The sequence below is a fragment of the Pan troglodytes genome, chromosome 3 (genome assembly GCF_028858775.2).
Source record: "Pan troglodytes isolate AG18354 chromosome 3, NHGRI_mPanTro3-v2.0_pri, whole genome shotgun sequence".
NCBI lineage: Eukaryota > Metazoa > Chordata > Mammalia > Primates > Hominidae > Pan > Pan troglodytes.
Genome location: NC_072401.2, coordinates 132553118 through 132578044, shown reverse-complemented (window position 1 = coordinate 132578044; position 24927 = coordinate 132553118). Strand labels below are relative to the sequence as shown.

The window sequence follows — 24927 nt, the reverse complement described above, 5'->3', positions numbered from 1 at the left end:
CAGCTCCGATCTGCAGCTACCAGTGAGACCAATGCAGAAGGCAGGTGATTATTGCATTTCCAACTGAGATATCTGATTCATCTCATTGGGACTGGTTAGACAGTGGGTGCAGCCCACAGAGGGCGAGTAGAAGTAGGGTAGGGCATTGCCTCACCCAGGAAGCTCAAGGAGTCAGGGAACTCCCTCCCCTAGCCAACAGAAGCCATGAGGGGTGGTGCTATCGGGCTAAAATACTACACTTTTCCCATGGTCTTCACAACCTCAGACCAGGAGATTCTCTTGGGTGCCTACATGTCATTGGGGCCCTGGGCTTCAAGAACAAAACGGGTGGCCATTTGGGCAGACATTGAGCTAGCTGCAGGATTTTTTTTTTTTTTCCTATTGTTGCCTGGAATGCCAGCAAGACAGAACAGTTCACTCCCCTGGAAAGGGGGCTGAAGCCAGGGAGCCAAGTGGTCTTGCTCAGTGGATCCCACCCCCATGAAACCAAACAAGCTAAGATCCACTGGCTTGAAATTCGCACTGACAGCACAGCAGTCCAAAGTTGACCTGGGACACTGGAGCTTTGTAGGGGGGAGGGGCATCCACCATTACTGAGGCTTGAGTAGGCGGTTTTCCCCTCACAGTGTAAACAAAGTCTCCAGGAAGTTTGGACTAGACGAAGCCCACTACAGCACAGCAGAGCCGCTGTAGCCACACCGCCTCTCTAGATTCCAGCCCTCTGGGCAGGGCATCTCTGAAAGAAAGGTGCAGTCCTAGTCAGGGGCTTACAGATAAAACTCCCATTTCCCTGGGACAGAGCACCTGAGGGAAGGGGTTGCTGTGGGCACAGCTTTAGCAGACTTAAACATTCTTGCCTGCCAGCTCTGAAGAGAGCAGAGGATCTCCCAGCACAGTGCTCAAGCTCTGCTAAGGGACAGACTGCCTCCTCAAGAGGGTTGCTGATCCCCATGACTCCTGACAGGGAGACACCTCCCAGCAGGGGTCAACAGACACCTCATACAGTAGAGCTCCGGCTGGCATCTGGCAGGTGCCCCTCTGGGGTGAAACTTCCAGAGGAAGGAGCAGGCAGCAATCTTTGCTCTTCTGCAGCCTCCAATGGTGATACCCAGGCAAACAGAATCTGGAGTAGGCCTCCAGAAAACGCCAGCAGACCTGCAAAAAAGGGCCCTGACTGTTAGATGGAAAACTAAGAAACAGAAAGCAATGACATCAACATCAACAAAAAGGACACCCAAGCAAAAACCCCATCCAAAGATAATCAGCATCAAAGATCAAAGGTAGATAAATCCACAAATATGAGAAAAAAACAGAGCAAAAATGCTGAAAATTCCAAAAACCAGAATGCCTCTTCTCCTCCAAAGGATCACAACTTCTCGCCAGCAAGGGCACAAAACTGGGTGAAGAATGAGTTTGACTAATTGACAGAAGTAGGCTTCAGAAGTTAAGTAATAACAAGCTCCTCTGAGCTAAAGGAGCATGCTCTAATCCAATGCAAGGAAGCTAAGAACCTTGATAAAAGGTTACAGGAACTGCTAACTAGAATAACCAGTTTAGAGAAGAAGATAAGTAACCTGATCGAGCCGAAAAACACAGCACGAGAAGTTCATGAAGCATACACAAGTATCAATAGTCGAATCTGTCAAGTGGAATAAAGGATATCAGAGATTGAAGATCAACTTAATGAAATAAAGTGTGAAGACAAGATTAGAGAAAAAAGGATGAAAAGTAATGAACAAAGCCTCCAAGAAATATGGAGCTATGTGAAAAGACTAAATCTACATTTGATTGGTGTACCTAAAAGTGATGGGGAGAATGGAACCAAGTTGGGAAACACTCTTCAGCACATTATCTAGGAGAACTTTCCCAACCTAGCAAGGCAGGCCAACAACCGAATTCAGGAAATACAGAGAACATGACAAAGATAGGTCTCGAGAAGAGCAACCCTAAGACATATAATCATCAGATTCATCAAGGTTGAAATGAAGGAAAAAATGTTAAGGGCAGCCACAGAAAAATGTTGGGTTACCCACAAAGGAAAGCCCACCACACTAACAACAGAACTCATTGCAGAAAACCTACAAGCCAGAAAAGAATTTTTAACCCAGAATTTCATATCCAGCCAAACTAAACTTCGTAAGTGAAGGAGAAATAAAATCCTTTACAGACAAGCAAATGCTAAGAGATTTTGTCACCACCAGGCCTGCCTTACAAGAGCTCATGAAGGAAGCTCTAAATATGGAAAGGAAAAACTGGTACCAGCCACTGCAAAAACATACCAAAATGTAAAGATCATTGACACTATGAAGAAACTGCATCAACTAATGGGCAAAATAACCAGCTAGCATTATAATGACAAAATCAAATTCACACATAACAATCTTAGCCTTAAATGTAAATGGGCTAAACTCCCCAATTAAAAGACACAGACTAGCAAACTGGATAAAGAGTCAAGACCCATTGGTGTGCTGTATTCAGGAGACTCATCTCACGTGTAAAGACAAACATAGCCTCAAAATAAAGGGATGAAGGAGTATTTACCAAGAAAATGAAAAGCAAAAATAAAGCTGAGGTTGCCATCCTAGTCTCTGATGAAACAGACTTTAAACCAATGAAGATCAAAAAAGACAAAGAAGGGCATTACACAAGAGTAAAGGGATCAATGCAACAGGAAGAGCTAAGCATCCTAAATATGTATGCGCCCAATATAGGAGCACCCAGATAGATAAAACAAGTTCTTAGAGACCTACACAGAGATTTAGACTCCCACACAATAATAGTAAGAGACTTTAACACCCCACTGTCAATATTAGACAGAACAATGAGACAGAAAATTAACAAGGACATTCAGGACTTAAACTAAGCTCTGGACCAAGCAAACCTAATAGGCATCCACAGAACTCTCCATCCTAAATCAACAGAATATACATTCTCCTCAGCAACACTTAGCACTTATTCTAAAATTGACCACATAATTGGAATTAAAACACTCCACAGCAAATGCAAAAGAACAGAAATCATAACAAACAGTCTCTCAGACCACAGTGCAATCAAACTAGAACTCAGGATTAAGAAACTCACTGAAAACAGCAAAACTACATGGAAACTGAACAACCTGCTTCTGATTGACTACTGGGTAAATAACAAAATTAAGGTAGAAATAAATAAGTTTTTTCAAACCAATGACAAAAAAAACATAATGTACCAGAATCTCTGGGACACAGCTAAAGCAGTGTTTACAGAAAAATTTATAGCACTAAATGCCCACCTGAGAAAGTGGGAAAGATCTAAAATCGATGCCCTAACATTACAATTAGAAGAACTAGTGAAGGGAAAACAAACAAATTCAAAAGCTAGCAGAAGACAAGAAATAACTAAGATCAGAGCAGAACTGAAGGAGATAGAGACACAAAAAACCCTTCTAAAAATTCAATGAATCCAGGAGCTGTTTTTTGTGAAAAGATCAACAAGATAGATAGACCGCTAGCCAGAAAAATGAAGAAGAAAAGAGAGAAGAATAAAATGGACAAATAAAAAATGATAAAAGGAATATCATCACTGATCCCATAGAAATACAAACTTCCATTAAGAACATTATAAACACCTCTATGCAAATAAACTAGAAAATCTAGAAGAAATGGATAAATTCCTGGACACATACACCCTCCCAAGAATAAACCAGAAAGAAGTAGAATCTGTGAATAAATCGATAACAATTTCTGAAATTGAGGCAGTAATTAATAGCCTGCCAACCAAAAACAAGCCCAGGACCAGAAGGATTCATAGCTGAATTCTACCAAAGGTACAAAGAGGAGCTGGTACCATTCCATCTGAAACTACTTCGAACAACAGAAAAAGAGGGACTTCTCCCTAACTCATTTTATGAGGCCAGCATCATCCTAATACCAAAATCTGGCAGTGACACAACAAACAAAGAAAATTTCAGGCCAATATGCCTGATGAACATTGATGCAAAAATTCTCAATAAAATACTGGCAAACCAAATCCAGCAGCACATTATAAAGCTTTTCCATCACAATCAAGTTGGCTTCATCCCTGGGATGCAAGCTTGGTTCAACATACACAAATGGATAAACATAATCCATAACATAAACAGAACCAATGACAAAAACCACATGATTAACTCAATAGATGCAGAAAAAGCCTTTGATAAAATTCAACACCCATTCATGCTAAAAACACTCAATAAACTAGGTATTGATGGAGGGTATCTCAAAATGATAAGAGATATTTATGACAAATCCACAGCCAATATCACACTGGATGGGCAAAATCTGAAAGCATTCCCTTTCAAAACTGGCACAAGACAAAGATGGCCTCTCTCACCACTCCTATTTAAAATAATACTGGAAGTTCTGACCAGGGCAATCAAGCAAGAGAAAGAAATAAAGGTATTCAAATAGAAAGAGAGGAAGTCAAATTGTCTCTGTTTGCAGATAACATGATTGTATATTTAGAATACCCCATCGTCTTAGCCCAAAATCTCCTAAAGCTGATAAGCAACTTCAGCAAAATCTCGGGATACAAAATCATTGTGCAAATATCACAAGCATTCCCATACACCAATAATAGACAAACAGAGAGCCAAATCATGAATGAACTCCCATTCACAATTGCTAAAATTGCTACAATACCTAGGAATACAACTTAAAAGGGATGTGAAGGAACTCTTCAAGGACAGCTACAAATCACTCCTCAAGGAAATAAGAGAGGACACAAACAAATGGAAAAACATTCCATGCTCACGGATAGGAAGAATCAGTACCATGAAAATGGCCATACTGCCCAAAGTAATTGATAGAGTCAATGCTATTCCCATTAAGCTACCATTGACTTTCTTCACAGAACTAGAAAAAACTACTTTAAATTTGATATGGAACCAAAAAGGAGCCCGCATAGCCAAGAAAATTCTAAGCCAAAAGAACAAAGCTGGAGGCAGCATGCTACCTGACTTCAAACTATACTACAAGGCTACAGTAACCAAAACAGCATGGTACTGTTACAAAAACAGATATATAGACCAATGGAACAGAACAGAGGCCTCAGAAATAACACCACACATCTACAACCATCTGATCTTTGACAAACCTGACAAAAACAAGCAATGGGGAAAGGATTCCCTATTTAATAAATGGTACTGAGAAAACTGGCTAGCCGTATGCAGAAAACTGAAACTGGACCCCTTCCTTACACCTCATACAAAAATTAACTCAAGATGGATGAAAGGCTTAAATATAAGACCTAAAACCATGGACACCTGAGAAGAAAACTGAAACAAATCCATTCAGGATATAGGCATGGGCAAAGACTTCATGGCTAAAATACCAAAAGCAATTGCAACAAAAGCCAAAATTGACAAATGGGATCTAATTAAACTAAAGAGCTTCTGCAGAGCAAAAGAAACTATCATCAGAGTGAACAGGCAATCTACAGTATGGGAGAAAATTTTTGCAATATATCTATTTGACAAAGGGCTAATAGCCAGAATCTACAAGGAACTTAAACAAATTTACAAGAAAAAAACAAACAACCCCATCAAAAAGTGGGCAAAGGATATGAATAGACAATTTTCAAAAGATGACATTTATGAGGCCAAGAAAGGCAGGAGAAAAAGCTCGTCATCACTGGTCATTAGAGAAATGCAAATCAAAACCACAATGAGATACCATCTCATGCCAGTTAGAATGGCGATCACTAAAAAGTCAGGAAACAACAGATGCTGGAGAGGATGTGGAGAAATAGGAATGCTTTTACACTGTTGGTGGGAGTGTAAATTAGTTCAATCATTGTGGAAGACAGTATGGCGATTCCTCAAGGATCTCGAAGTAGAAATTTGTCCCAGCAGGATTATAAATCAGTCCACTATAAAGACACATGCACACGTATGTTTATTGCAGCACTATTCAAAATAACAAAGACTTAGAACCAACCCAAATGCCCATCAATGACAGATCAGATAAAGAAAATGTGGCACATATACACAGTGGAATACTATACAGCCATAAAAAATAATGAGTTCATGTCCTTTGCAGGGACATGGATGAAGCTGGAAACCATCATTCTTAGCAAACTAACACAGGGACAGAAGATCAAACACTGCATGTTCTCATTCATAAGTGGGAGTTCAACAATGAGAACATATGGGCACAGGAAGGGGAACATCGCACACTGGAGCTTGTCAGGGGTTGGGGGATGGGGAAGGATAACATTAGGAGAAATACTTAAGGTAGATTATGGGTTGATGAGTGCAGCAGACCACCATGGCACATGTATATTTATGTAATAAACCTGTACGTACTGCACATGTATCCCAGAACTTAAAGTAAAATAAAAAAAAAACTTAGTGATTACTCAAGATTCTGCAAGACAAATCTATTTTAAATACTAAATATATGAATTTATAATTATTGCATGTATTATAAATTTAAAATAATAGTGAACATTAAAGTATATAAATAAGCATACAAGTCAATACAGTCAGTAGTCATTTACATACAAACTTTAAAAAGTCTTAATATTGTGTCATATCAGTTCTTGTTTTTATGAAAAATAAAATGCTACATATGTACTTGAGACCACTGTGATAATCTCCTTGACAACATTCTCCGCATTCCGTTTCAAAGAAAACCACTACCATTAAATCAGGATATATCACTCTTTTCCATGTTTTTAGAATATATTCACCCATGAACAGGTTTTTAATTGTTTATAAATGGTATCAACATATATGAATATATATAAAGTGGCATCAACATGTATGAATATTCTGTAATATACATTTTTGAATTTTTTATAGATTTATGCTTGTTGATATATGTAGTTTTAGTTTTTTCTATAAAAACCTCATCTTGTAAATAAGCTTTAATTTAATTGCTCTCTTCATGAAATTTTAGATTGTTTAAACATTTTCATGTAACACACAATAGTCCAATAAATATTTTTATGGAAGTTCCTTTGTACACAGGAATTTCTATGAGGCATTTATGATATGAACAAAAGTTAGATTTCTATAGCATTTCAAAATAATCTTCAAGTGAGACACTGCAAAGCCTGAAAAGTGTTTGACAAATTTGCTCTTCACTAGAATAGCATAGAGTTCTTTTTGCTCCATATCTGGACCAACACGTATAATAATATCACCATTGATGTATATGACATCTGACAGGTATGATATGCTACCTTCTTTTAATTTGAATTTATTAAAAAGTTGAAAGTATTTTTATATAGTTTATTGGCCATTTGAGTTTATTCTTCTTAAAGTCAACAATCAAACATTATGATCACTATTTTCTATTGGTTCTTTTATTTATTTCAAATATTCTTTGTATATTTTAAATATCTATCCTTTTAAATATTTATACATTTAAAACACCTTCTTCCAGATTTTAACTTGTGTATGTTATAATTATTTTCTCTACAGATATTTATATCTCTATATCTACAGATATATAAATATAAATTTTTTTAACTCTTTTCAAAGGAAAATATATTTAATAAAATATATCGGTAGTTTTCTTTATGATTTATACTTCGTTGTGTTTGTTGTGTGTGCTTTAAGATCTTTCCTCACAAGTTCAAAATTAAGCAACATTGCTTTCTGCTGCTCTAAACCTGTTGCACTCAACAAAAACATACTCTATGTGTGTTCCTGAGGACTGAAATTTTTGCAATTTCAGTTGAGAAGTATTTGCAATTTCTAGATCAAGAAATGTGGAGAGTCAACTCTGAATGACACTGACTTCAACAGATACACTGAATAATAGATAAAAGCAAGAAAAAAGAAAATAGAATTAAGATTCAAATACAAGATAGTCATATTTGTTAACCAGAAATGTAATAGTAAAACAAAACACTGAGCATAGCTAAATAAAACTGAAGACCTATAGAAATTCAGGCAATAAAACTGTGTAGTGGAGTTTAAGAAATTGGTTCCTATGAAAGATGGGAGGTTTAGCTTTAAGCCTGTTGATGAGAAAAGCCAAACTCTGTACAATATTTGAAGAGGTTTATTCTGCAACTGTAAATAAGAGGGCGGCCCATGAAACAGCCTCAGGAGGTCCTGAGAACATGTGCCTGAGGTGGTTGGGTTACAGCTTGGTTTTATGCATTTCAGGGAGTCAGAAGTTACAGGCAAATACATAAAGAAATAACATTGGTTCAGCCTGGAAAGATGAGACACATTGAAGGATGGAGAGTAGGGTCTTGCAGGTCATAGGTGGATTCAAAGATTTTCTGATTGGCAATTGGTTGAAAGACTTAAACTTTGCTTGAAGAGCTGAAGGCAGCATAAAGAAATGCTACAGTTAAGATAAATAGGGTTGTGAAAGCCAAGGTTCTTGTTACATAGATGAAGACTCTAAGTAGTAGGCTTCAGAGAAAGTAGATGGTAAATGTCTCTTATCAGACCTTGAGGGACTCAGGGGGTTAAGAATTTCATTTTTGGTTTAGAAGCCCCAATTTGAAGCCAGGGCTGGGACTACCTCTACTCTTGAGAATGGCTATAGATAACTAAATGGTGTTATAACAGAGAAAGAATTATTAAATTCCAATACAGTATACAACTGCTCTTTCAAGATCAAAGAACATAAATAAAGTTTTAAAGGTAATCCACTGGAAAATATGCAATAATTTTGTATTTTTAAATAATGATATAATTAACAATCAACTGATGAATTTCTATGTAAATGCAGTTTTATTGTCCTGCTCAGGTAACACCTGGTTAGTGGGTATGAGTGACTCCTTGACGCCTTGGTATATTCATTTCTAATTATCAGCCTAAAGTTTTTCTGGTGTGTAACTCCTCAGAGGACACTTTGTGAAAAATATACCCTGCTCTTAGATTTGACAACCATAATCAGGAGTACTAACCTCCTCAATTATCCAACATACAGAGACTGAATTATTTCCCCTTTCTAATTCTAATTGCTACCATGCTTAATGATAGCAATTGCATAATGATTACTCTTATTTCTGAATAATTCTCAATTTTCTATTTAGTTTTAAAATTAAATATGGTTTATCATGCATACAAAAATTATTACATTATAAGGTGAACATTGCTATGTTTCAGATACTTAATCATAACCCTTCCTCTAGAGTTACCTTTAGAAAGATAATGTTTGGAAGCCTGTGTTAAGGGGTGGGGAGAGCTTTAAGGAAAATAGGAAAAGAAAGCATAAATCATGTTAGCCTATTCCAAAAAGGATTCAAAAAATCTTTTAACTCTTTTCAAAAGAAAACTAATAAAAAGTTAAAATACAAATTCAGTGTGCTTTAAAGATTGGAATTAAGCTGACTTTTGTATTGATACAAAAGACCTACAAAATGTCAAAGATCTTCTATATGTTTTTATAAATGACTACAAATGGAACATAAAAACATTTAAACCTGCTAAGTACAAGTAATTTATTTACTATGGTTTTATGTCTTGAAGGCTTTCTCTAGTCCTTCTGAATAAACTCTGAAGGAGATAAATTTGATCTATAGCAGGTTATTGGAGTGAACAGAAATATCATTTACAAATTTCAGCATTCAAACATTAAAAACACATGATTTCATAACAATAAATTGCTCATATTGGCTTGTCTGTGAAAACTGGAAAACCTATTATAAGAGTGTATCATTTAAGAATAGTAATAATTCCATGTTCTTTGGAATGTATAAGTGTCATTATTTACTATTGTTTTGAACTGTTTTTAATATTTCAGTTACCTATTCACCCCACTCCAGATAAAGTGAAAATTTGAAAAACAAAAGAAACCCAAATGCTGTCATAAATCATAAAATCAGAACTCAGAGAAAATACGACAGAATAAACAGTAGTCATTTTTCTTTTATTAGTTAATATCTAATGGCAATGATACTATTTCTGAAATTATGCCTTTCTCAAAGAAATTTATTTTGATCAAAAAACCATCATTCTCAGCAAACTATCGCAAGGACAAAAAACCAAACACCGCATGTTCTCACTCATAGGTGGGAACTGAACAATGGGAATACTTGGACACAGGAAGGGGAACATCACACACTGGGGCCTGTTGTGGGGTGGGGGGAGAGGGGAGGGATAGCATTAGGAGATATACCTAATGCAAATGACAAGTTAATGGGTGCAGCACACCAACATAGCACATGTATACATATGTAACAAACCTGCACCTTGTGCACATGTACCCTAGGACTTAAAGTACAATAATAAAAAAAAAAAAGAACTACCATATGACCCAGCAATCCCACTAGTGAGTGTATATCCAAAGGAACTGAAATCAGTATGTAGCAGAGATAACTGCACTCCTATGCTTATTGCAGCAATAAGCTTTGGAATCAACCTAAATGTCCATAAATGGATGATTGGATAAAGAAAATGTGGTATATATACATGATGGAATAGTGTTCATCAATAAAAAATAATGAAATCATGTTTTTTGCCACAATATGGATGGAACTGGCAGCCATTATCTTAAATAGAACTCAGAAATAGAAAGTCAAATATCACATGTTCTCAGTTCTAAGTGGGAGCCAAATAATGGGTACACATGAACATAGAGTGTGTAATGATAGACATTTGAGACTCAAGAAAGGTGGGATGGTGGGAGGGGGTGGGGTATGAGAAAATAATGAGTAAAACATACATCATATCATTATTATCTTTATAGTATATCCATTTAGATGGATATACTAAAAGCCCAGTCCTCATCACTATTTAATATATCGATGTAACAAAACTGTCCTTGTGTCCCTTAAATTTATACAAATAAGAATAAATTAAAAAAATAGTTTATCTAAATATAGTCTTGAAATTTTTACAATTGTTTCTTTCACATGATTGTTGAACATTTGTGTAAATCATATGATGTCTCCCTTTCCTTCCCCCAACGATGTTCATGTCCTAATTATGAGAACCTAGGTACATGCTCAAATTTCTGTCATTATAAATTAGTTTGTTTTTTACCACTTTACAGAAGTGGAATCTTTCAATATGTACTCTTTTACATGGTGCATTTCACTCAATATGATAATTTAAAGAGTTATCTTAAAAATGTGGGTACAGGTACTAACAGTACTTTTCATTTACATTGCTAAGATGAATTTCATTGTATGGAGATGCCACAATTTGTTCATACATTCATGTGTGTGGACATTTGGTTTGTTTTCATATTTTGATTATCACAAGAAATCAGTTATAAACAGTCATATACAAGTCCTTGCATGGATACATGCTTTTGTCTTGTACACATACCTAGGAATGAAATAGCTAGGCTATAAGCTAGATGCATATAATTTTTAAACAATCTGCCAAAGTGATTTCTAAAGTGGCTGCCATGTTACATTGCTACAAGGAGTGTATGAGCTCAAGTTTCATAGTAGCCTTGCCAACACTTGCAACACTGTTATATATATTTTTAACTTTGAGCTATTGTAGCAGTTGTATAGTTGTATCTCATTGTGGTTTTAATTACATTAATTAAAATGATGCAGAAAATGTTTAAAATGATGTTGAAAATGTTTCTGTGGTCATATTTACACAAACAAATATATATAATCTTGTGACATAGCTGCAAATTCTTTGCATTTAGCTATAGATTTTTAAATTTTTTTATGGTTTCTATTAATGAGTTTTGAAAGTTCTTTATGAATTATTAATGCAAAACCTTTGTTACTTACATTACTTGTAAATCTTTTCTCCTCCAGGCTGTAGCTTTTTTTTTAAAATGGAGTCTCGCTCTGTTGCCAGGATGGAGTGCAGTGGTGTGATCTTGGCTCACTGCAGCCTCCGCCTCCCAGGTTCAAGCAATTCTCTCCTGTCTCAGCCTCCCAAGTAGCTGGGACTACAGACGCACACCACCATGCCCAGCTAATGTTTGTATTTTTAGTAGGGATGGGGTTTCACCATGTTGGCAAGGATGGTCTCGATTTCCTGACCTCAAGTGATCCACCTGCCTCAGCCTCCCAAAGGGCTGAGATTACAGGCGTGAGCCACCACACCCGGCCCGTAGCTTGCTTTTTTAATTCTATTACTTGTATATTTAAAAAGAAGAAGATTCTCATGTTAATGAAGTAGAACTTATCAAAATTTTTATTTTATGTATATTTTTGGTGGTTTCATTTCATCTTAAATGAAATAAAACAATGTTTACTTAAGCAAATGTCTTTAAGATTTTTTCTTGAGCTTCCTCTTAGACGTTGTATAAATTTTCAATTTATATTTAGTTTTAGGAGCCATTTGTCCTAAATAGATGGACCTAGATCCTCCTAAGGTAGTCAGGAGTTGTCAAGAATGTATGTGAAGAAACTACCAGAAGTTAGGCAACAAATCACCAATAAGAATTAGTGAAAACAGTACCAAGGGATTACACAGTCCCAATAAGAATTAGTGAAAACAGTACCAAGAGACTACACAGGCCAGGAGACTGACAGCTTTCTCCAGGTAATACACAAAACCTGATGATTCAAAGGGATTGGTGATAATAGTCAAAGTGTTTTGCCTCAGTAGTACGTGATAATTACCCTTAGACAAAACGCTGCTGTTGTCTCATCTTACAAATCTTCAAAGTAAGTCCTTAAAAAATGAAATTATTTCCCAATAACTTATCTGTATGATGGAACAAAGCTAAAAGACATTAATAGAAATATAAATGTATACAGCATCCTGAAAGGCAAAAATCACAATATATAGCATTCCATTGAAATTAGCAGACATGCAAAGAAGCATTAAAATAAATACACGCTGTTCAAAATAAAACATAGACCTGATTATCAGCGTCTAGTGTTGTTGTCTCCCATAAACAATGGGCAGAGCATCATGTGCTAGGAATGGCTATTCAGGCCACATCAATGGTCCAGGCCCATTTGTCCTGACCAACTCTTAAACATACTAATATAGTATATTTCATTTGACTCTTGGTTTTTGTCACACCATGGCCTGAGTATTTGATCAGGCCACTGGCAAGCCTTAGACTAGCATATAAAATAAAGTGCCCTGTGGAAACAAGACATTTGTGCAAAAATCAGATCTGCTACTTATAAACTCATTGTTACTTATGTGGATGATCACTACAAAGAACCCTATGCTAGGCCAGGCGTGGTGGCTCATGCCTGCAATCCCACCACTTTGGGAGGCCAAGGAGGGCAGATCACAAGGTCAGGAGATTGAGACCATCCTGGCTAACATGGTGAAACCCCGTCTCTACTGAAAATCAAAAAAAAAAAAAAAAAAAAAACTTAGCTGGGCGTGGTGGAGGGCGCCTGTAGTCCCAGCTACTCGGGAAACTGAGGCAGGAGAATGGCGTGAACCTGGGAGGCGGAGCTTGCAGTGAGCCGAGATCACGCCACTGCCCTCCAGCCTGGGCGACAGAACGAGACTTTGTCTCAAAAAAAAAAAAAAAAAAAGAACCCTATGCTAGGCCAGGCGCGGTGGCTCACGCCTGTAATCCCACCACTTTGGGAGGCTGAGGCAGGTGAATCACGAGGTGAAGAATTTAAGAACCACCTGGCCAAGATGGTGAAATCCCATCTCTACTAAAAATACAAAAATAAACCAGGCGCGGTGGCAGATGCCTGCACTCCCAACTACTCAGGAGGCTGAGGCAGGAGAATCGCTTGAACTCAGGAGGCAGAAGTTGCAGTGAGCAGAGATCGTACCACTGCACTATAGCCTGGGAGACAGAGCAAGACTGTCAAACAACAAACAAACAAACAAACAAAACCTATGCTGATAAATGGTAGCAAACCCAACCTCATCAGCTGAACATGAGACTGAATTATTCTCCCAGAACAAGCACATGTAGAATTGATAGCCTTCTGGATCTGTAAGAGAACAGCCCATGGAAATTCAGACACCATCCTACCTTGAACCTAGAGACACAAACTGCTACTCTATCAGAAGACAATCTGTTTAGTCTATTTGCACTACTATGAAAGAATGCCAGAGATTGGGCAATTTATAAAGAAAAATTGTGGGGTGTTTTGTTTGTTTGTTTTCTGTTTCTTAGAAACCAAAATGTTTTAATGGCTCACGGTTCTGCAGGGCATTCAGGAAGCATGGTGCCAACATCTGTTTCTGGTGAGGGCCACAGAAAGCTTACAATCATGGCAGAAGGTGAAGGGGGAGCAGGTGTGTCACATGGTGTGAGAGACAGCAAGAGGAGTGTAGATGCCAGGCTCTTTTTACAAAATCAGATCTCATGTGAACTCATTATGGTGGGGAGTGTACCAAGCCATTCAGGAGGAATCCTCTTTCATGACCCAAACACCTCCTACCAGGCCTCACCTCCAACATTGGGAATCATATATTAACATGTAGTTTGGAGGGGACAAGTATCCAAACCATATCAACACCACCAAAACAAAACTGCCCTACCTGCCACATCCTGGTCAAAGGGATATATCTCTTGAGCCAGTGAGGAAGGGACTTCCTGGCAAATAGATCACACCAGGCTTCCCATCCCATCTACAGGGTTCCACTGAATCAACACTTTTTTTGGATTCCGATGTTTTTCATTAACTCAAGCCACACTATCCAGTCCTGGCAAGTCCACATTTGTTTTCTGTTTATGTTCCCTCAGCACAATGCATCTGTTAATAGCCCCATATTTGCAGCCAAAGCTGCATATCACTGAGCTCATGGATCCTATGATAGAATCTCCATGTTCCATAACAATCCCAACTTGAAGGGGTGGTTAACCTTTCAATTCATAATTAAATGATAGGCTTAAGTGACGACTGGGAGGAAACAAGAAAACCAGCTTAGACTGTACATCATGGGGAAGCAATGTAGGGTCTCATTACAGCAATTCCCTAAAAAAGGCACTTCTCATTTGCTACTTATATTTGACCATGCTGCCACCCCCTTTTCAATGTTATACCTTTCTTTTATAATTATTGATATGTAATTCTCCATGCGTGACCCTATCATGGCCTTTCATTCTCTTCTACCCTTTTATGAAGGCTCAAATTGATAGCAGACCAGAATGGCTTTAAACAGGAAGGACTGAAAGAGGTTATGCAAACCCATTTTAAATTTTTCAGAATTTTGTCCCAATCAATTCTTAAACATATAGTGTCTTTCTGGATATATTGTATAAAAACTACTTATGTTAAACTGCTTTTATTTTACATCTTGCTGTAACTCTTTTGAATAAAAAGTCTGGTGAGAATAGCAGAAAATTAAGAAAGTAAGAAATTTTGATTATTGAATGAAGCAACAAAGTGGCAGTGGGCAAACAAACAAACAAAGCCCCAGCTGACACCTGGGGAGATATGTGTGGTGGGGTGAAGGTAGGGTCAGGCCAAGACATTAATGATCTTTATTTTCCAGATCAGCTTCTGACAGTTTTCTGTTCATTCTGGGGAAAGACACACATACACACACACACACACACCACCACCACCACCTCCCTGCACTACCTTTCTAAACTGCTGTGAACACATCAAGTTCAAAGTGACTGCTGAGACTAGGATCACACCTGATAATGCTGATTATGAGACAGCAGGGGGTGACCTCAGCTCTTGGATTTTCCACGGAGAACACCTCCAGATGTCATTCACACTCCTGTTGATAAACTAATGTCATGAACAAATAAAACTGTTCACAACTGACTGTCTCAGTTAGTCCTTTTGAAAGCAAGGACTAAATTAAATTCTTCTGAGTGGACAAAAAACCCCATGGTGCAAGAACATCATGGGGGTGCTGTTAACCTGACTGACTAAATAATGTATATCCTGATCAGGATGCCCTAACAGTGTAAACTATTTATTTACAGTGGCACCATGTATGCCCGCTGGGATTGTACTTTATGTTTATACCCTGACCATCATGACACAGCGTCAATCCTAGAAGCCATTTAGGGCAGCTTTAACTTACTGGCCAGAGCTGTGCTATGACTGATTAATGTCTCAGGCCAGATTTTAAAAATAATCATATAAAAACATAAGAAGATTGGTGTATTAGTCCATTTTCATGCTGCTGATAAAGACATACCTGAGACTGGGCAATTTACAAAAGAAAGAAGTTTAATTGGACTTACAGTTCCACATGGACTTAGCAGTTCCACATGAACTTACAGTTCCACATGGCTGAGAATGAAAGGCCGTGATAGGGTCACGCATGGAGAATTACATATCAATAATTATATTAAAAAAAAAGTACAACATTGAAAAGGGGGTGGCAGCATGGTCAAATATAAGTAGCAAATGAGAAGTGCCTTTTTTAGGGAATTGCTGCAAGCCCCGTTTTACATGGATGGCAGCAGGCAAAAAGAGAATAGGATGATGCAAAAGCAGAAACCCCGGATAAAACCATCAGGCCTTGTGAGATTCACTACGATGACAACAGTATGGGGGAACTGCCTCCATGATTCAATTATCTCCCACCAGGTCCCTCCCATAACACATGAGAGTTATAGGAATATAATTCAAGATGAGATTTGGGTGGGGACACAGAGCCAAAGCATATCAATTGGTCTCTTGGATCTCTACAATAGATTCTATTGGGCTTTGGGACATCTTTTTCTGACTTAATAATGACTGGAACTTATGGCTATATTCACTCTTCCATGGCATGTCTGATTACCCTACTTAAAGTTTAGTCATCATTCTGGTCATTGACTGTTGTCTGAGACAAATTAACTAGTGTAATTATAGTCCCTTAAATTGAACTGTTTTGATTCCTATGAGGTAGCCTATGCTTCAGGCTCAGGCCCTGAAGAATCAAGTGGCGGAGTTGAAGAGTCTAGTTCTGGGGCAGAATCCTATGTGTGATTCTTTAGGCCTGACCTTTGTAATTAGGCAATTTCAAAGACTTTACTGGTAGGCCTCATAGGGAAAGTTGCCCTCCTCATCAGACTTGGTGCACAGCCAGTGCATTTTACTTTTCTGTAGAGAGTTACAGTCAAGCACTAAGGCATCCACCAGTACAGCCATGCTCATATGTATTTCTGCATTCTTAGCCTAGGAGATTCCTGTTGGAGGTCTCCTTGTTGTGAATCTTTGGCTGAAGGCTTTTCAAGAACCCCAAAGGAGGTCTTGTTGAGGGGTGATTGTAGACTTGACTAAGATACTTTTTTCCTCCAATCTTAGTCAGTACTTTTCCACTCCTAGCCCTTCTTCCTCTCCCTCACCTGTCCTATTCCTGGATTCATAATGCAGAAGGAGCCTTGTATGTAGGGCTTTTCAGCACGGAGATGATTCTATTCCCCCCTCCTGGGCTTCATGTCATCTGACAGAACCTTGTCCAGTGTCATTCTATTGGGAAAAATGGAGCATTAGGGAAACAATCAACAGCATGGTACTGTTAAAAAAATATTAAAAAAAATAAAAAAAAAACAGGCACAGAGACCAATGGAACATAATAGAGAGCCCAGAAATAAGGCTATACATCTACTACCATCTGATCTTTGACAAAGCTGACAAAAACAACAATGGGGAAAAGACTCCATATTCAATAAATGGTGCTGGGATAATTGGCTAGCCATATGCAGAAAATTGAAGCTAGACTCCTTCCTTACACCATAAGTAAAAATTAACTCGAGATGGATTAAAGACTTAAATATAAATCACAAAACTATAAAAACCCCAGAAGACAGCATAGGCAATCCCATCCAGGACCTAGGAACAGGCAAAGATTTGGCAAAGATAAAAAAAGCAATCAACAAAAGCAAATTTGACAAATGGGATCTAATTAAACTTGAGAGTTTTTGCGCAGCAAAAGAAACTATCAACAGAGTAAGCAGAAAACCTACAGGATGGGAGAAAATTTTTGCAAACTATGCATCTGACAAAGGTCTAATACCCAGCATCTGTAAGGAACATAAACAAATTTACAAGAGAAAAACAACCCCATTAAAAAGTGGACAAAATACATGAACAGACACTTCCTAAAAGAAGACATTTATGTGGCCAACAAGCATGAAAAAAAGCTCAACATCACTGATCATTAGAGAAATGCAAATCAAAACCACAATGAGATATCATCTCACACCGGTCAGCATGGCAATTATTAAAAAGCCAAGAAACAACAGATGCTGGCATGGTTGCAGAGAAAAGGGAACCCTTAAATACTACTGGTGGGAGTGTAAATTAATTCAACCATTGTGGAAAGCAGTATGGCAAATCCTCAAAGAGATAAAAGCAGAATTACCATTTAACTCAGCAATCCCATTACTGGGTATATAACGAGAAGAATATAAAACATTTTACCATAAAGACACATGCACATGAATGTTAATTGCAGCAATATTCACAATAGCAAAGACATGGAATCGACTTAACTGCCCACACTGGATAAAGAAAATGTGGTACATACACACCATGGAATATTATGCAGCCATAAAAAAGAATAAGATCTTGTCTTTTGCAGAAACATGGATGAAGCTGGAGACTATTATCCTTAGAAAACTCACACAGAAACAGAAATCCAAATATTGAATGTTCTCATTTATAAATGAGACCTAAATAATAGGAACTTATGAATACAAAGAAAGATTCAACAGACACTGGGGTCTACTTGACACTAGCAGGTGAAGGGAGAGAAGCTGAAAAGTTAACTATTAGGTACTGAGCTTAATACCTGTGTGATGTAATAATAAGCGCAACAAACTCCCATGACACATGTTTATATATGCAACACACCTTCACATGTGCCCTCAAATGTAAAATAAAAATTAAAAAGAAAAAAAAGAAACAATCCTTTTTTTCTCTTTGTCTCTTTCTTTCCTGTACTATTGTAGTAAGCGAATAAAGTTTTGTTACTTTCCATTTGGCTCATTGCCCTAATTGACCATTTAACACCTTATGCCCTGACAAATGGCTGATTATAAAATTCATATGGAATGGAAAGGACATTCATTAGCCAAAGTAACTTTGAGAAAGAAGAAAGCTTTAGACAGACTTGTTATAAAGCTGCAGTGACTGAGAGCTTGTGGTCCTGGCCATAAGATAGATCAAGTAGGATGAATACAGAGTACAGAAATAGATCCACATTTGTGTTCACATATCATTTTTTGCAAATGTACAAAGGCAACTCAGTAATGTGTGGATAATCTTTTCAGCAAATGATACTGGGATGATTGTATCTTCTTTTGAAGAAGAAAAGGACAAAGTAAAAGAAGAAGATGAGGATGACGAAAAGATGAAGGAGGATGAGAAGGAGGAGAAAGAGGAGAAAAGAGGGGGAGAACTATTTTTCAGTTTTTTTCTCTGTGCACCTCTCTTCTCTTTGATACTTTGCCCTGCATATTCTACCCACTTGGCTTTCTCTGAGTTCTCAGAGTTATCTTGTGAACTCAGGGCAGCTAATAAGCTCCACTTTGTTTTCCCTTCCATGTGCTATAGCTTTGAAGTGACCTGGGATTAAGGTAGAGTGTGATTTGTTCCCAGTGTTTCAAGGATTGCTGTTTTCCATTGATCGATGCCTAATATGCTGAAATATATTACTTCATATATATATACACATATATTTCTATATCCTCATATTTTATTAATTTCAGGTATAAGGATAAGTAGGATGTTGTTACTCCAAAATGAAAATCCTACAAGATCAATTGAGTAATCTTTTTAATTTATGCTTCACATCCGGAGCATAATAGAGCTCTCTGCTGTCATGTGCCTTTTTGTGTTGGGCAGTTTCATCAAGGAGATAGAAATTGTATCAGCAAATGGAATAAGAAGCATCTAATATGAAGAATTATTAACTAGCTATACCTAATTAACTACTAAAACTGCATAGACAAAGCTAAAGAATACAGACATAACAAGTGTAAGGAATAATCTATAACCTCTAGGATCAAGGACAAATGCTAAAGAGACAAACTTAAAAAAATGAGATTCAAACTTTATTAAACAAGGTATGGTGTGGCCTACTAGATATCAAAGATGTTTACTGAGATGTCATAGATTGAAACAGAGAAGTAGAAAACTTCCCACTCAGGTACAAGGAAAACTCTAGGAAACCACTGAGTAAGTTGACAATGAGCCTCCCTAGAAAGGCACCTGCTGGGTGATGGAAAATCTCTCAGAGAATCTGCCTGCTGCGCACTGATGAAACACACTGGGAATCCTCTTCCAAGGCCACTGCTAAAACTTTCTTCAATTTGGGTGCCCTTGAGTCTCCTACACAAAACTTCCATGGAATCTGGAGCCTGGCTTGAATACTCTGCTGCTGCCAACTTTGCCATGGGAGCATAAAATAAATGATCACAACCACAAAGAGAAGTTCCTTCCTCGTTCAGTGTTCTTCTGGTGCCCTCCATTTCCAAGACCTAACGTTGCACCAGTTGGCAAAGAAGAAATATTTACAAGGTCCTTCTCTTGTATTAAAGTCAGGACATAGAAGGGTTGATCTCGATCTGGGAAACAACAAATTGATTGTTGCAACAGTTTCTTACATCCCACAATATAAAATCGTTTTCCTTTTTTAATACTCTTCTTGGTACCGGTGTGATTGTTTCCAAATATCCATCTCTTTCAACATAGTCTTAGAAGAATGAAAGGCAAAGTCTTTTTGTATGTGTTTAAGATTTGTATAGTAATCTCATAAATTAGATAGTACTAGGCACAAAGAATCCAGTAAATATATAAATATACATATACACACATATATGTGTATATTTTTATATTAACAAAGGAAGAATAGTATTCTAGATAAAACAATGGACATGTTGACAGAAACACATGCAATATAATGAAGGAAAACATGGCTCTTGTTTAAAACTACAAGTAGTTACATTGTTATTTGGGGAGAGGGAGTAACAGGAATTGGATTGGTATTGGTTGGAGAGAAAAGCTAAATCTAATGTTGTTTACAGGTAAAAGGATATGTAAGATCTACCCATTCCTTCAAATATCTTATGACCTCATTGGTGTAACAGTAGATATTCACAGACATGGATTTAATAGCAAACAAAAATGAAATGAGCTGAATGACTCCGTCAGCAAAAATAATTAATGTGCTGACTAAAACGTATTTTAAAACACAAATACCAGCTTCCTTGAAAATGACGACTATGCTGAGCTTTAAAATAAAATGAGAAACTCAGAGGTTATGAATAACGCCTTCAATGAACCTTATCCTAAGGGTCGCTGTAAAATGCTGGACACTTGGAGTTTTCCTATCAAGGAACTCATGAAATATAGAGAAAGTAATAAGGCCAGGACAGCTTTGCATTAAGGAATCCAAAACAATATAGCAGCACACAGATGGTTCCACAAAGAGCTGGACTGCATCATAACTTGGAACAAGAAATAAACATCACTCTGCAAGGAAACTGAGTAGAAAAAAAGAGTTGTCTCTAAGAACTGGTTATTATAATCTGCCCCAAATGCAAACTTTCAATCCAATTTCTTGGTGTCTGAGTATTATCAAAAATCTTAAGTGAGAAACACAGTTAAAAATTTATCCAATTTGATAGCAACCACAAAAAACTTGCAGACATTAAGCAAAACTTATACGGAAAAACTCAGGTTAAATGATATAAGCAGATAGAAAACAGAAATTGTGAAACACATAGGGAAATAAGTCACCATGATTGAGAAGCAGCAGAAACAAGAAATGGCAAAAGCATAACATAGATATTTTAGGTATCAGACTTGTAAAATGAATATTAAAAAAAAACTTCCAAAATAGAAAAGTATGATTTATAAATTACAAAAACAAATAACAATGAAGATCTGATTAAGGAATTAAGAATATTTTAATAAAAAATAAGCAAACTAGAAATTAGAACTGAAAAATTCATGCATAATGTTTATGGAAAAAAAAACCTAGATGAAATATTTAAAACATGACATAGGAGACACAGGTAAAAAAAGATGAGGTGCGCGCACACACACACACACACACACACACATATATATAAAATAAAATTATTAGAAATTATTAGAAAATGAGAGGCATTGTTGGAGGAGACAACTGATGATAATTCTCTGATAATTCTCTACAACTGTTGGAAAACAATAATTATCAGGTTCAGGAAAAGAAATGAGTTAAGAAGTTTAAATATAGTCTTAAATAGTAAACACATAGAAAATAAAAAAAAAAGTATGAAAATACCTACAAAAAACATAATGTGAATGAAAGACATCTTTTACACAAAATGTAAAAGTCTACTACACAGATACATACACAAGACCCATTTAAAAGAGAACATTTTCTGAAGTAGTTTCTGGGTGCAGAGGGAAAAGATTTCAAATAGAAAAGCTGTGCTTTAACGAAGAGTAATGACATTGGTAAATCCAAATAAACAATAACTGCCTAACATAATAACATATCTAATAGGACAAAGTTTAAACTAAAGTAGTAGACTAGGAAAACTTGTATGTTTAGTAGGTTATCTAAATTGTTCTGAAATCTGGCCAAGAGGAGTGTAAGACGTTGGTTAATTAATATTGAAATTGTTAATGTTTCAAGTAAGAGAAAGAAGGAATTAAAATCAGAAAAATATTTTAAAAGATAAGGGGAATGCAAATGTAAAGATGTTTAAAATATACAAGTTGTAAAATAAGATATCGGAAATAAATTAAAAACAGGGGAAATTAGTAAAAATGAAAAAGTACCAACTACACAAACTAAAAGAAAGTCTTGTGACATTACATTTTATTAATAAATGAATCCATCTAAATTGAATCCATTTATTTATTAATCCAATGGATTTATTAATAATCCAATGGATGTATTAATCCAATCCATTTATTTATTAATAAATGAATCCATCTAAATTTACTTTTACACTTAAAATGTGAAACCTCAGCAAAATTCAAAGTCTTATGGAACAATATGAGAACAATATAAAATACGTAGCAGACAAATAATAACCATAATAATTCTGGAGTAGTCATGTCAATACGCATTATTTTAAAGCAAAATTTATGCTTGAATTAAATAGGTTTACTACATAGTATGCACTTATAACTATCCAGATTCTATGTTTGGATGCACCAAATACAGGGTCCGAAAAATGTATACATTCAAAACCCACAGTTTTGGATAGAGAACTGTACTAATATTGGGAGATTTTAATATTCTTCAATAATGGAAAGATAAAAAATACATAGCCATTGGCTATTACAAAAACATGACATTCATGAAGGTAATTCATGTTAGTCACTAAATATCTATAGTTCTCTCTCCTGCTTCCCTGAAGTTAAACACGTTTGTGTTATTTACTGCAAGTCCATGAAAAGAGCAGAGTCCCTGCTGAAGAAAAGCCTTCATGGCCCAGTACATGACTCACTACTTTCTATTTTTTCCCATCTCATTGTTTCCCATAGTGAAATCTTCCAAAGTTGGATCCCTGAGTGAGGATGACACGAAATGGAGGCTACTATTCCCTAAATTACTTCATGTCCTTGTTGTAGACATCAGGTTGGGGATGTTTGTTAGCAAAATCTAACTTGCCCAAGTAATCCTCAAAGTATGATCTGTACTGAGTGGACCACGCTCAATGCTTTCTCCAAACCTTTATAAATCTGCAACAAGTTCTGGAGCTTGGGCTAGAATGTAAACGAACTCTCTCTCACTAAGCACACTTTTATCTGTTACAATTTTTTTCTTTTGGTTAATTTTAAGACATTCTCCATGAAAGAGGCAGTGGTTTAATTTACAGTCTGGCACAAGCTTTTTTTACGTACCGGAATTGGTGGGTTCTTGGTCTGGCTGACTTCAAGAATGAAGCGGTGGACCCTCACGGTGAGTGTTACAGTTCTTAAAGATGGTGTGTCCAGAGTTTGTTCCTTCAGATGTTCAGATGTGTCGGGAGTTTCTTCCTTCTGTTGGGTTTGTGGTCTCGCTGACTTCAGGAGTGAAGCTGCAGACAGCCGTGGTAAGTGTTACAGCTCTTAAAGGCAGTGCGTCTGGAGTTGTTCATTCCTTCCGGTGGGTTCGTGGTCTCCCTGGCCTCAGGGGTGAAGCTGCAGACCTTTGCGGTGAGTGTTAGAGTTCATAAAAGTTCACAGAAGTGGCGCGTCCAGAGTTGTTCATTCCTCCCGTCCGGAGTTGTTTGTCCCGCCCTGTGGGTTTGTGGTCTTGCTGGCTTCAGGAATGAAACTGCAGACCCTGGCTGTGAGTGTTACCGCTCATAACAGCGGGGCAGACCCAAAGAGTGAGCAGCAGCAAGATTTATTGAGAAGAGTGAAAGAACAACGCTTCCACAGCATTGAAAGGGACCCAAGTGGGTTGCCATTGCTGGCTTTGGAGGCCTGCTTCCCTTATCTGGCCCCACCCACATCCTGCTGATTGTCCATGTTACAGAGAGCTGACTGGTCCATTTTACAGAGAGCTGATTGGTGCGTTTTGACAGAGTGCTGATTGGTGTGTTTACAAACCTCTAGCTAGACACAGAGCGCTGCGTTTACAGTCCTTTAGCTAGACAGAAAAGTTCTGCAAGTCACCACCGGACCCAGCCGGCTTCACCTCTCAATGGCACTCCCTGCTGGACTTCGCGGCACCTAGCCCAGGGCACTCCAGCAGCCCAGAGTGAGCTCCTCCCCTGAGCAGGCGCTGGCTGGCCGCGCAGAGTAGGGGGCCCGCTGAGCCTGCGCCCACCAGGAACCCGCGCCGGCGGGAGCGCCACCGGCGCAGCCTCGGCTCCCGCCCGCGCCTCCTCCTCCACACCTCCCCGCCAGCAGAGAGAGCCGGTGGCTCCGGCCTCTGCCAGCCCCAGAGAGAGGCCCCCACAGCGCAGCGGCGGGCTGAAGGGCTCCTCCAGCGCGGCCAGAGCGGACGCCGAGGCCGAGGAGGAGCAGAGAGCGAGCAAGGGCTGCTAGCGCGTTGTCACCTCTCAAAAGTATCTAGATGACCTGAATGATAAAAAGCGAGTAAGTTTGATTTAATAAAAATATATGGTACATTGCATCATGACATTGGGAAATAGATGGCATTTTCAAAAACATTTTGATAACTTACGAAAAGTGAACATG

General features: G+C 37.7%; 1 long non-coding RNA gene across 1 annotated transcript in view; it reads right to left on the bottom strand.

Moving 5' to 3' along the window:
• The window catches only part of LOC129143769 (uncharacterized), a 150770-nt gene extending 126411 nt beyond the window's left edge, over positions 1-24359 (bottom strand). Inside the window, exon 1 of the long non-coding RNA XR_008547613.1 lies at positions 23641-24359. This is a non-coding gene — a long non-coding RNA (uncharacterized LOC129143769). The remainder of the gene's footprint in view (positions 1-23640) is intronic.
• Positions 24360-24927: the final 568 nt, after the last annotated feature.